This window comes from Macrobrachium nipponense, chromosome 11 (genome assembly GCF_015104395.2).
Source record: "Macrobrachium nipponense isolate FS-2020 chromosome 11, ASM1510439v2, whole genome shotgun sequence".
In the NCBI taxonomy this organism is placed as follows: Eukaryota; Metazoa; Arthropoda; class Malacostraca; order Decapoda; family Palaemonidae; genus Macrobrachium; species Macrobrachium nipponense.
In genome coordinates this window covers 76,364,886-76,379,885 of record NC_061087.1, presented here as the reverse complement: position 1 = coordinate 76,379,885, position 15,000 = coordinate 76,364,886, and positions in this window count along the sequence as shown.

The following is a 15,000-nucleotide window of genomic DNA, read 5'->3' as shown; positions in this document are numbered from 1 at the left end:
AAAGATAAGTTTGCTTATTCATTAGACTTATTCATTAGACAACTATCAAAGACTTCAAGTGTAGATTTAAAAATCTCTTCCTCTCCATCTAAAGTATTCATCAGACACCAGTCATAAGTTATGATTACTGGTTCAGCAATTGTCTCGTGACGAGGCACTAGAATTCAAAGTTCACAAATGAAATGTTGCTCAGCAACATTTTACACTACTGTATTGTCTTGCTCTCATGTGGTGCTTCGAGGTGTTCCACCTCTAGGCCCATGTTCTAAATTTTGCCGTTCTTTAAACAATTTTATTCATCTATGTATGATTCTCTCCGGTTTATTAAGCTTTCTTGATATCTTGCCAACAGGAACTTGCACCGAATGCAGTGCAATAATTCTCTCGCTCATCGAGGGATGTTTCTTAGGCCGATAAATGACACATTGACCTTAGATTCCCGTGCACATAACATCAAAAGCAATAAAGTGAGGTCGCCTGGTTCACACTGTTAAGATATCGTTTTTTTCTTTTTGTTTTTAAATTTGATAGCATTTTGTGAGATTCCAATGTTTTCTGTAAAATTTAACAAATGGAATAGTTCAACTACCTCCAACTTAATATTGAAATGATAATTTAAGGACTATCTTTATGCGATACTACTAGTGACAGGTGTCTCCTATCTATTTGGTAATGTATATCTATGGTTGCGATATGACGTTTTTTATCACTTCGTTTCGTTCACATCAATTTTGCTATATGGTAAATAGTTTTACACAATAACACAACATAATGTTCTAAAGATATCAGTGACTGTTTTTAACGTCATTACACATGATTTCTTCCATCTTTGAAAAGAAAAATAGATAAGTAAGGCATGAATCGTGCGTCAGGCAGGTGAACGAAAAATTATGAAACTCTGCCACGAGTTTTTTGGCCGACAGTACACTCGACAAGAAAACTGAAGATACAGTTTTCATTAGCTTTCGTTCATCCAATTTCCCATTTGTTTTTACTGAAAAGACATAATATCGCTAAATTTAATCTAGAATATGAAAATACACTGCAAATTGTATCATATTAGTTAAAACTGCAAAACAAAACCGTTCAGATACTTAAAAACACTATATATGTCCGAAGTAATTGGAATTTCTCAGATGGATTCGTTCATAGAGATCTGGTATATAGAATGTGAATTTCTGATTGTAGTACTATGTATCACGACGACAATATATACTCGTTTTCCTTCATGAACGGGGATATTATTGTATCATTGTAAGTGGCGAATGCAATTATTTTTAGCTTCTACAAACTCATGTTTGTATTCCAAAGCGTTTAATGTTAGCTGACGTCAATGGCAGCCAATGTTGCTAAGGCTAAGGAACGTTGAGCAAATCTAGTTGCATCCTCAAGAGCGTTTTCTATGATGTGGAGGAGCCCTAGAACTTCGAGCGGGAAAGTGCAAGTCTTTAAACAAATCTTTATCAAGGTTAAAGTAGCATGTCAGCTCAAAGAATTTCTGGCTATATGCTCCCATTACAAAGCAGTTCGTAAATGCATTTCTTTGCTGCGAGGCTGAAAGATCTCCCAACACATCAGCATCATTTGCACGATATAAAACTTTAATTGCCTGTGCAATACATATTGAGTTATTTGTGGTAATAACTATTTTTACTTAACACAGCTTTTTTCAAAAGTACAGATTATATCAAGAGAGCAAGAATGACTGCAGCCTGTCTAAAATTTTCCACGTCCTTTTACAATCTTTGAATGTTATGGCAACTGTCGAATGAAATCAAGATTAGGGTATGAATTTCTTAGAGAATTAACTTGAACATTATGATCCTTCAAATTTTATCTAGCATAGTGCAGCACGATCTTGGCAGTCATATCACCCCGTTTCCCAGGTATCTGTGCACCGACTCACCGCTCTTTCTTCTGCCTTTCCCCGTCACAAGTCCGTCACCAATACTATAATTTCTCTCTCTCTCTCTCTTCTCTCTCTCTCTCTCTCTCTCTCTCTCTCCACTTCTAAAACATACTTTAAAAATATATATATTACCACTCAATCTCCCAAAGAAAATATAATGAAATTAAGTAGTTATAAATAGGCCTAAGCTTTCACGTAAGCAGATTTTGCTCTCTCTCTCTCTCTCTCTCTCTCTCTCTCTCTCTCTCTCTCTCTCTTTTAAAACACATTTTAAAAATATTATCACTCAATATTTCAAAGTAAACATAATGAATTAAGTATCTCTACAGATAGGCCTATGCTTGTGCTCTCTCTCTCTCTCTCTCTCTCTCTCTTCTCTCTCTCTCTCTCTCTCACACACACACACACACACTTCCAAGTCTCTCTCTCTCTCTCTCTCTCTCTCTCTCACACACACACTTTTAAAGCACATTTGAAAAAATATTATCACTCAATCTTTCAAAGTAAATATAATGAATTAAGTATCTCTATAGATAGGCCTATGCTTGTGCTCTCTCTCTCTCTCTCTCTCTCTCTCTCTCTCTCTCTCTCTCTCTCTCTCTCCACTTTTGAAAAATTTGAACAAAATATTGTCACTTAATCTCTCAAAGTAAATTTAATGAATTAAGTATCTCTATCGATAGGCGTATGCTTGCGCGCCCTCTCTCTATCGTCATAATATTTCATTCTTTACTGTATTGTTCCTCACGATTTCCACAAGTACTGACCAAATTTTAAAACACTTTCTCTCATTGTTTAAGATCCGTCTTCAATTACGCATGAATGTTACGTCAGTTTAGTGTCAAACATCACTTATAAATAAGGTTTCACAGTAGGTTTTAAAAAGGATGATCGATATTCTACCCTGAACTGACGTTACCAAATCAACATTAACGAATAATATAGAGACTGTTTCTACATTCAAGTATAAATTATTAAAGGACCTCTACAGAATCTTTATGGTGTAAAGTTAATGGAAATCTAGAAAGCAACAAACGCTATGATTTTGAAGCTCCGCCCCCTTTCTAGAGTTGCCAGGTGTGGCATTATTGAACACTAAATGTCCAAAGATTTAAAAAAACTGTATCTTAACATTTTTTGCCGAGTGTACTTGCTGGAAAAAGGTAAAATGCCAAGTTCATTGAAAGAATTTGACATATTGTTGATGAGGCTTCCTTGTTAAAATATGAAGGGTCATTTCTTCATTAATGTATTTGTTTAAAAAAGAAATCAGACAAATATATGAGATAGTCACTGAATTCAACAAATATAACTTGAAAATGAAACACATTATCACCCTGAGCGGTAAGTTTAAGCAAAAAAGAAAGAATATATAACATCAGCGAATATAATGTCTTCCCCATCTCATATTATGCTTTGTGGTGTTCCAGTAATTTTTTTTTTTTTACTAAATAAATCAAAATAAAGATATCGTTAAAAAATTATCGTGTGAGGAGCAATGGCGTTGTCGTAAACACTTTTTTGTTGCCCTTCTACTAATGTTCATTTTACGAGACTTCACATGGAGCCTTTAGCTCTGCGCTCTATATTCCTTTGTTTCCCTTTCTGTCTTCTAGCGTTAGCTTGCACTGTTTTACAGGCACCTTGTCACATTGCATGACATTAAGAAGACACCTTTTCTATTACGATTCTATATTGACAGCCTTTTCACAGAATTATTTCATTGATATTATACTTCACATTCTACTTCAGACTCAGAATAAACCTTGATATTTATTGGCCAGAGTAACGACCCAACGTCTCTCTTTTTCATTACTAAAAAATTCAAATGATGGAGCCCTGAGAGAAAATAAAATTTTATTATTTGACATCCACCTAGCCAATATCTTTCGGTTAGTGAGGTCATTATCACATAAACGAGCGCACGCATACATTGTATATATATATATATATATATATATATATATATATAATATATATATATATATAATATATATATATATATATATATATATATATATATATATAATATATATATATATATATATATATGTATATATAGTATATATATATATATATATATATATATATATATATATATAGATATATATATATATATATATATATATATATATATATATATATATATATACTAAGTGATTAATTTACTGAAATATGGATATGTTAGATTTTGATCATGAAGCATCTGATTCACTGGTTTTAGAAGTTTTCAAAGACCAATAAATGTATTTTGGATTTGAGATTCGTATTTCAAGTTAGGACTATATATCAATGTCAAAAACACTATCAAATAATAATTTATCAAAATAGATATTAAATAAAGTTTAAGGCCAGATATTTCTACGAGTAAGGGAAATTTAAGCATTTCTGAAAGTTTGATTCATATTTTGGTCCTTGAATTTAATACAAATTGTAACAATTCTATCAGCTATTGTGCTAATATTACATAATGGGTGGAAAGCGTTTATGAGTGACTATTGCATGTTGTTAGGTCGTCCATTAATGACCTTTCTCCCTTTATTGGGAAGGTGAAATGTATCGATTACCTGGGCTGATCGCTTAACCCCCGTTGCGTTTACGCCTCTCTCCGATCTTTCAGAGGTTAGTGTGATGTTAGAAGCGGTGGGGTGGAACGCCTGATTTACGACTAGAAAGCTTTCAGGTAAAAGGTCCATATTGCCTCTTTTGGAGAAAGCCTGCTTTTATATCTATCGGAATTTAGTCATATTTTACCCATGTCCCTGATTCAAGGCTCAGGGTAATATGATTGTAATTTCAAATATTGTATAGTATCTTGAAAAGGAAAGGTACATTTCTTTCTAGTTTACTATAAACTTTCAAAGAGGTTTCTATTCTATGGAAAAGTAAAAAAAAAAATAATAATAATATGTAGCCCTATTTGTATTATTAGAAACAGAATTTATCCTAATGTTCAAGTCATCAAAAGTTATTTGGAATCAGAATTCTATTCCGTCCAGACAATAGCAATCCCTTTATCCAAGTTATATTTATGCGTTAATTATATAGTAAAAATTATGCTTTTTCTTGTCCCATGGTTATAAAATTCTAGCCTTCTACGATTAATTGGTATTAATTTTTAGAAGGTCAGTCCCAAATCGAATAATTTTATTTGTAGTAAAATTGCCTTCAGTGTAACGTTTTATCGACAAAACATAGGCAAATTATGGTTATATTTTAAAAGTTGCCTTTTAATGCATAATGTATACTGTGCCATGTTGCATCGCTCCTTAATTCTTTTGTTTGTTAAATCTAAGCTCTTGCTGCTCTGATGGAATGGCAGCTTTTTTAACTTTTTATATTTTCTAATCGTTGGACAGAAACATTAGAGTAAGGCAACAGAAATCGATAATATTTCCAGCTACCTGGGTTAGAGTATTCTTAGTTGCAGTGAATACCAAAAGTGATAAAAAAGGAAATGAAATGACAAGAATTTATAAATCATTGTTAATGTCGTTTTGTTAACTGTGATTTCATTTTATATTACATTAAAATAAAACTATCGCGGAAGTGTTTGTTGTCTTTACCTAAAGAAAATAGATCAGTAAAAATAAATAGTAAAAACACTGATTTAAAGCATACAAAGATAAAGGCCTTGATTGTGCAGACTACATACCTGTATATGTAACTCCCAGGATAAATAAGTGATCACACAACTAACTAAATTAGTAAACAACCAATTACATCTAATACGCAGCGAAGGCAAATTCCTCACGCACAGTTAACAGGGCAATAAATCAGATGTTAAGGTGACTACCAGCAGGACAGACAACCGTGACAATTCCTAATTAGTAAAGGGACTGTGTGTACCGGTAATTGAATAGTAATTAGCGAGTGCCACGTGCTGAGTAATTGAAGTTTGGGTCATCTGCAATTGTGTAATGAAACCATGAATGGGGTTTTGAAGAATTGATGCTAATCCAACCAGCGACATTTGATATATATGAATATATATTGTCATAATTAAATTCAGAATGCTCTCTCTCTCTCTCTCTCTCTCTCTCTCTCTCTCTCTCTCTCTCTCTCTCTGCTGTTGCAATAGATAACACCCAGTGTATGATATAGGTTATTATTGTTATTATTATTATTATTATTATTATTATTATTATTATTATTATTATTATTATTACTGTTGTTGTTGTTGTTGTTGTTGTTGTTGTTATTGATAATAATAAAAAGAATACAAACATTTCTGGTGCAAGAAAATTACACTTATTTGAAGTTTCTTAAGATATTTTCCATAAGTTGCATTCTTAAAAAAGGCATGGTGTGAATTGTTAATCTCAGCTCTTTCGGTTAGAAACAGGTCGGTTAGAGACAAGCGCTGAATTCCTCGAAGAATGCTGAAATGAAAAACAGCCGGGAAAGATGACCAATGCAATTTGAGGTTGGTGATGCCTCGGAAATCACATGCCTTGGACATGGAACACCCGTGTTTGCTGGGTGCCCCGCAGGGCATGTCTGCATGTGTGTTTGTAGCAAACAATACATGGCTTTGGTGATGAGAAATAAGGATAAGAGAAGCCACTCATTGATCACTTGTGACAGGGTGCAGAACATGCCTGGAAGAGGTGTTGAGAGATATTGGGAGGTGTTGCAGACCCAACGAATTAGGTAACGTAAGAAAGAACTTTAAAAAAGTTAACCTTTGAAGTGGTAATTAATGTTGGAGAAAGAGAAGTGTGGTGCTGTACACATTCTTTTTTATTAACTTTCATGGGTAAAGTGGTGTACTAATTGTGGTCTCTTTATTTCAGATGGGTTCAATGTCTCCATATAGAAGGATTCTCTAAGACTTTATTGACTTAATACAATTTTGTGGTTAATCGGACATATGAGATTAACTGGGGTACTTACTTAAACATGTTTGGGAGAGAAAAACGATAGTTTAACGGATTTTATGGGGTCAGAGTTGATTCATTTTATTCCATTTTTATTAATTAATTTTGTTGGGTTAAGTAAGCTGTTTTCTCTCGAATTTTTTTTTTTGTCTTCCTGTTTTTTTTTTTTTTTTTCCCGGAGAAACCTTGTATTTACAGCTGATTACCTTAAACCTCAGCAGTGACGAGTTTATATGGGGGTTTGTTGGGCGCAGTGCATGTTTATTTTATCTTTTATTGGTGGATGATTATTATTAATTTTTCTGGGTTGGGGTTTGTGTGTGCATAAATATATCACTGTTACTGAGGTCGGGGAAGATCTTGAAGGATAAGGGTTTTCATAAAGAATGCAAAATGGCTGACGCAAGTGGTAACCAGACCTTGTTTTGTAAGATAATGAATTTTAATGCTGGTGTCAGCCTGTTCCGTGGGATTGTCGACGGAGTTCTTTCACGACTGGTAAAAAATTTTATTGAATAACTATTTAAATGCCAAGGGGATTACAGATGATATAGAGGCGTTCACGGAGGTGAAAGCCTTGTTAGATTTCAATAAAGGTGATCTTTCCTACCGGTGTAGGAGCTTTCAGTATGCAATGTTGCTCATAGACCGAATTTACAAACATTTTTAAGATTGGCTTATGGCTCAAAATTTAAGGAACACGTGATATGGTGAGATTTAAGAGGGCTATATAAATTCCGTAAATGCACAACTAGCCTTATTGAGCATAGCTCGAAGCTTTTTGACTCAGCAGGAGGATGGATACAGAAATTGAAAAATTCTGAATGGGTTAATAGGGGTAAACTCTCACTCGACAATTTACATAAACTGATTCATTTTGTGATGCTATTACACAAGGTACCTGATGCAATACTGGACAGTTTTCATGAAAAGATTGGACCTACATCAGACAAAGAATTAATTTATGCCCAAATTCAGAAACATATGTCCAAATGTCCCACTGGGGATAATACTTTTTTTAATGGGACTGGTCCGAGAAATAGGATGCAAAGAGACACACAATTTCCTACTCCCCGTTTGTGTGCAAAAGTAGAATATAATAGAAGATCGATCAATCAAAGGCAACAGCAGTTGCGTTGCTACAATTGTAATAAACCAGGGCACACGAAGAAAGTATGTAGAGTCAAATATTGTGGAATATGTAAGAATGTGGATCACTATTGGCAAGCTTTTCCGTCTCAGATACGGAAAGATGCGAGACCTACACCACAAAGGTCTGGGAGTTATAATATGAGAACTTCCCAGGCAGATCACTTAAGAGGGCAAATGGATCGGCGAAATTTTTGGACAGCCGATCAACAAAAAGGGTACAGATGATTTGTACATGCCATTGTGGTCTCGTGGGGGACGCCCCAGAGCCCAGGCCTATAGTATATGGAACAGTGGAGGATGTTGATATCCCAGTCTTCATTGACACAGGCGCTAGTAAAAATTTAATGGATCATAATTTGTATCAATTCAGTTTCTCCCACTACCCTTTGAAACCCTCAATGGAGACTGTGCGTGGTGTGCAAGCCCATAGATTAAACACCCTGCGTTGAGTTAGAATATGGTTTACTCTTGGTTATAAAAAAGATTGCGTTGGGCAACAGACTTTTGCTGGGCCATCCTGCATGTAGAAGGCACAAGATTTCGGTCCATGCAGGTGTTAGTGGTATAACGGTTGGAATACCTGGTGTTTTTATCCCTTATGCGGACACAAGTGAAACTAAGGATATGGAAATTATTGAATAAGGGGGGTGCGTTTGGCAGTGCTAATGGTGATGATACTGTGGATATGGGGAGTTGTGATACCAAAACCCACACTGGTGATACGGTGAAAAACTGTGGTGATGTTAAACAGGACATTGGGGGCCACGGTGGAAACAATTTTGGTGGGTGTGACAATGGCGTTATGGGTGGTAATACTGATACTAATATTGATATTATTACTGTTACTAACAATGGGGTGGATGTAATGAGAACCACGGGTGTGATATTTATGGGATCATGGGACGGGGAGGTACTAACCACAATATAAATGTGTTTTATCAGAGGATATTATTCTAATGCCAGGTTCAAAGACTATGATGAAATAAAAGTCAAGTTGAGGGAAAGTGACCTGCGGATGTATGCGTAATTGAGGGTAGTGAGAAACTAAGAGGGATTATTAGCACGGCATCAGTGAACAATGTATGAAACACTGGTGTTACCCGGACAGAATTACTGAACTGTAATGATACAGTTAGGAAATACCAGAAGAATACATATGTGGTAAATCTCCAAGATTGGAGTAATGACAGTGGTTCAGTGGCTATTGTAGAGGGGAAATCTGAGTTTTCAGAGGCAGAATTGCAATCCAGGAAATGAGTATTCAGAGAACATTTAGCTAATGTGGATTATAATGAACATATTAAAGAGGTAAGCGAGATCTTGGCAGAATTTGGGGATACAGTAGCTTTACTAGGGGATAAACTGGGATTGACTAATGTGTTAGAACATAAGGTAAACTTAGAGAAAGGTACAAAACCTATTTACATTTCTGCATACCGCATACCTTTCAAAATCAGAGAACAGGTAGAGAAAGAGGATAATAAATGGGAAGAGGAAGGAATCATTAGACCTAGTGTGTTTCCATACAATTTCCCTCTGTGCCTAAGAAGGACGGTCCTGTCCGTGTATGTGTCGATTTTAGACGTTTAAATGAAAAAACACTCCCTGACTGTTATCCAGTTGCATGTATACCAGAACTTTTTTTAGAAATCGGGGGACATAATATTTATAGCTCAATTGATTTAGCGCAGGGTTTTCTGCAGGTCCCTCTTAGTGAAAATAGTAAGGAATATACAGCCTTTTCAGTGCCCAAGGGACACTATGAATTTACGCGGATGCCGTTTGGTTTATTGGGCAGTCTGATGACCTTTACCAGGTTGGTGAACACAGTTTTGCACGGGTTACTGGGTAAAAATGTTTTTGTATACATACATGACATATTAATTGCAACAGACTCGATCGTGCAACACCTGGAAGTGCTTAAGGAAGTACTTGGGAGACTTAGATTAACAGGGTTGAAAATTAATCTAGCTAAGTGTTCCTTCTTGGAAAAGCACATCACATATTTAGGCCATGTCATATCCAAGGAAGGGGTTAGATTAAACGACAATAAAGTCAAAGCAATAGCAGATTTTCGCACCCTGAAATCAAAGAAAGAAATTAAGTCATTCCTAGGCATGGCTGGGTTTTTCCGTAGATTTGTGAAAGGGTTTTCCAATATAGCAGCTCCTCTAACAGATATATTGCGGGAAGACATCAATTTCAATGGGGAAAACCCCAGAATGATAGTTTTCAGAAACTTAAGGACGCGTTAATGAATCCCCAAGTTCTGAAATTTCCAGATTTCAGCAAACCATTCACATTAGTGACTGATGCCAGCCAGGAGGGTATAGGTGCTTGCCTTATGCAAAAGTTTGATGGGAAATTCAATCCCATAGCGTTTTATAGCAGGAAGTTTAGGACAAAGGGCATCAATGAAAGATTAATGGCTACCATAGATAAGAAAAACTTTGCAATAGTATCAAGTTTGGTTCATTTTAAAATGCTACTGATGGGGAATAAAGTAGAAGTCCTTATAGACCAGAAATCATTTTTGGATCTTTTTAATAAGCCTGATTTGTCACCTAAAAGAGCTCGATGCAAAGCTCAAATATATAGAAAGCAAATTAAATGTGGTTGCGGATGCCCTTAGTAGAAGTTTTTATGACACGGAAGGATTTCAAGTTGTGCTAGTTACTAGCGATTCTATACAATGGGATATGGGTCTCATGGGGCAAAGGCAGGCTGAAGACGAAATTTTGGCATACGCAAAAGCGTTTCTTAGCGGGAATTAGTCAGGAAACGTATAAGTTACCTTTTTTGGGTTTAGGATTAGAAGGTAATCTGTTGGTCAGGAAAATTAAATATAATTAAGGACTAGTGAAAGTAAATGAGACACAACACGGATTGTAATTCCGAAAGTATTAATTCCAGTGGTTTTGGATATAGTACATTGCAGGTTCGGTAGTCGATACTTGGGGATAGAAAAAAATGTATAATATGGGGGAAGATATGGAAAATTTTGTGAAAAACTGTACAGCATGGAATGCTTACAAACCTGCAAGGATAACTTCCTGCAAATTAGGGTCATATCTGATACTAAGTAGGCCTTTTCAGAGAATACATATGGATATTCTAGGAAATTTTTGTGAATGTAGATATGCGAATAAGTACCTGTTAGTGATAATAAATGAACTTTCAAGGATAGAAGAAATTTTTCCACTTAAGCATAAAACAGCTGAAGAAGTAGCTATAGCATTTTTCAATGGTATCATTTGCCGATATGGCTCACCTGAGGTTTAGAATGTTTGGCGGAAGCCATGGGGATACAGAAAGTAACAATTATTCCATACAGACCTGAAGCTAATGGGTTATGTGAACGAGCAAACAGGAAAGTGCTCGAAGCTCTCAGGAAGACTGTAAGCGGTAATGATAAAAACTGGGATAGATATATTGGTGTTGTTAGACATAATATTAACACTATGGTTAGTGATTCCATTAAAATGTCTCCATTTGAAGCTTTGTGTGGTTGCCAAGTACGAGGCACATTTGCTCTGTTAACTATACCTCATCTTGGAGAAAATACAATCGAAGCATTAATTTCCATAGCGAAAGAGAGACATGCTTGTCTCAGCCGTAATCTCGAGGCCACGAACCAAGAAATGGTAGAAAGAAGTAATAGCAGAACATCTGATGTTAAAATCAGTGTTAGAGACCAGGTGTTTCTGAAAATCAATGTGAGAAATGAACTAAATTACTAATTGGGTCCGAAATTTGAGGGTCCTTTTAGAGTCGTTGAGGAAAAGACTGGAAATAGATTTATAGTCTTAGAGGAAAAAACAGGCCGGTCAAAGTTAACTCATATATCAAAACTGAAAAGAGTTGGTTGTGGTAACTAATATATCATGCAGTTGCATTTTTTTCTGGTTACACAAATTGAAAGTGAAATGTGATTAGTCACTTTAATGTAATGTTTTTCTTTCTCTTTTATTTCTCCTTCTATTTCTCCTATTATGCGCAAGCTGCGGAGATTTGGCCTAAAACCCAGAGGTAATTATATCATGAGGAAAAACGGGGTGGAAAGTATGGTAAATTTCTGTTAAGCTGAGAAATATTATAACAGGTCCGTGTGGTGGTCCCTGTGTGTATGGGTTTATTGGGGCTGAATTTTTTGTGGCTATTTTGGTGGTGAATTTTTGGGGCTGAATTTTTTGTGCCTATAATCTTTGGTGGTGGATTTTTGTGGTTATAATTTTTGGTGATGATCTGTGGTTTTATGAGCCAAAGAGGTGGGTATTGTGGTTCTTTTGGTGTTATGGCTTTTAAGGGGGTGGCACTACTGTATTGTAGTTTTATGGGTCCCTATGAAGGTGTTGTATATTTATATTCACCAGCGGTTATATTTGGTGGTATATAGTGGTTGAAATGTGGTTTTCTGTGGTTTATATCCCGGCTAGGTGGTTATGCGGTTTTACATACATGTGGCAGTATCATGAATGAGTTATGTTTTCGAGGACAATTTTTGGGTACATTTGAGGATGTCCTAGGGATAAGTTTTGAGGAATATGGTTCTGTAGTATTAGTAAAGATTTTTAGGCCATTTGAAGAGAGACAGGAAAGCGATTAAACTTGATGGGGCTAAGGTGACAGTAGGTATAAGCTCAAGCAAGTCTAATATTCTCCCAGTATCTCTTCGCCCTTCAAAATATTTCAGTTAATTCACCTGAGTGGGTATTTATGGGGCATTTCAAGCCACTCGTTTTAGTGACAGAGGTACACCTTGGGTGTTTGGTCAGTTAGAATGCTTATTTCTATTTCTGGATATTGTAGATCAAGTTATGAGCTTGTTAGATCATACTCATTAGTATTTCATAGTGATGTAATATCTGTATGTAACATTTATTTTCATATGCAACTTTATCAGCATATGTTCCTCGTCAAATTATGTCAAGTACAAGGTGAATGTGTAAACAATCTATCAGTAGTAAGACTTTTTACTTGAGGTGTATACCAACATTCTTTACCTCACTGCCTCATACTCTCTCACAAGAAATCGAGGTTACGAACGGTCATTAGTTTCAAGTCTCAGTAATTTGGTTGACATCTCTCTTGGTAATATAGACTCTTTGAGCATAGAATTATCTTAGAAATTGTGTAATGAATAGGCCGATTTTTTTATATAATGATTGGAATATAATTTATATGGTAATATAAAAATCCGCCCCTTTTATCAGTGTTTTGAAGTTAATCAAAAGAGGAATGACACCTGGCACAATTTTGAGAATATTGGTAATTTATATTACATTAAATGAACGTAAAATTTAACCTACAGTTCTTTGATCATACAATAACTCACTATCCGTCGATGGGAAACTTGAGGATATTTTAGCTATCTTAAAGTTCCCCATCGACGGATAGTGAGTCATTGTATGATCAAAGAACTGTGGGTTAAATTTTACGTTCATTTAATGAAATATAAATCACCGATATTCTCAAAATTGTGCCAGGTGGCTTTCCTCTTTTGATTAATATCAAAACACCGATAAAAAGGCCGGATTTTACACTAGTCTGATTGCCTTTTCGTTAACTGTCTCTTAATTACCAATTGATGGTTGACGTCACCCCTCACTCTCTGTTACTCTAGAAAAGCACGTGGTTCCCATTCGTTCATCCCCATCTGGATCAGGTATAATTTAGTTAGCTGGAATGTTGGATTCACTTGAAACTAAACCCAACAATCAAGTTGTAAAAATAATTACTGATATAGATGGATACTGCTTCTTCTCTTTCGGAGTTTTGTTGGCCTCCTGCTTCTTTTGAAACACGATTTTACCATCATTTTCTATTTTTCTTTTTATTTTTATTTTCTTCCAAGTTTCCAGCGGCTATTATAATTTCATTCGTGATGTATTGCGAATGAAATAAGCCATATTATAATGAAGAATTGTTCCTTGATGGCAGCCTGTCTTCCTATATACTTTAATAAATCCCATGACCGTCCTATATTTTCATGGTATAATTGATTTTTTCTTCCTTTTCTATTCTAAAATATTCTGAAGGATTTGCATTTGCTTTGAACGATACTCTTAGTATAATGTTTAATTTCATTGTAACTAAAAGTTAAATTTATACGTTATAGATAAGGATATATATATATATATATATATAGTATATATACACACATATATATGTACATATATATATATGCTATATATGTGGTTGTGTGTATGCATGTATGCACACACATATACGTATGTGTGTGTGTTATGTACTTGATTACGAACCATGCAGTACAGAATTCATGTAGTACAAGGGTTGAATAATTGGGAGTTTTCGGGTTCAGCACTGTCCGAGCGCGACTTGGCACTTCTGGTGCAGATTCAGGAATGTCAACGTGAGGCAGAGATCGATTCAGCATGAAACTTTCCAAAAGCCCTGTCGTGCCATGTGTTCGTTTGTTTTAATAGGAGTAGTGTCAAGGCAAGTGTGTGATCTTTTCTGAAAATATGTGGCATTGATGCTGCTTGGGGTATATGTGATCGACGTGTAAAACCCAAGCTCTTAATTATCTGTTGAAAAGTTAACCTGGTAGACATCCATTTTTTTTTCTTGTCTGTGGATTTTCTTATTATTAATGCATTTTATTTAGTGAATTTTTTTTCACAATATAATGGGAAATATCCCGCATAACTTCATGTTGGGTTAATTGATTTTTTTTTATTTGACAGATATATCATGGATAGCCCACGCACAGATTGCAAAAAGAGAAGTAGACTGTTGAGACATTTGTCTTATTTTGAGTTTTGACTAATGGGCTTTTTCATTATTATGGGAACATTTAGTGTTAATTTGTGGGAAAGGGAATTTGGTTTTCACTTGTTTTCGCTACTCTTTTATTGACGTTCGGGATGGGAGTTAAATAGCCGGCTTTTAAATTATTTCCATTTAACCAGTTGCTTATAGAAGTCTACGGCTTTGCTCGCATATACTATTTTCTCATCAAGACTTTGAATCAATTTATACCTTTTAATTTCCTTCTCTGGCAAACTTCTCAGGAATAAGGAAAATGATTAAAGATTC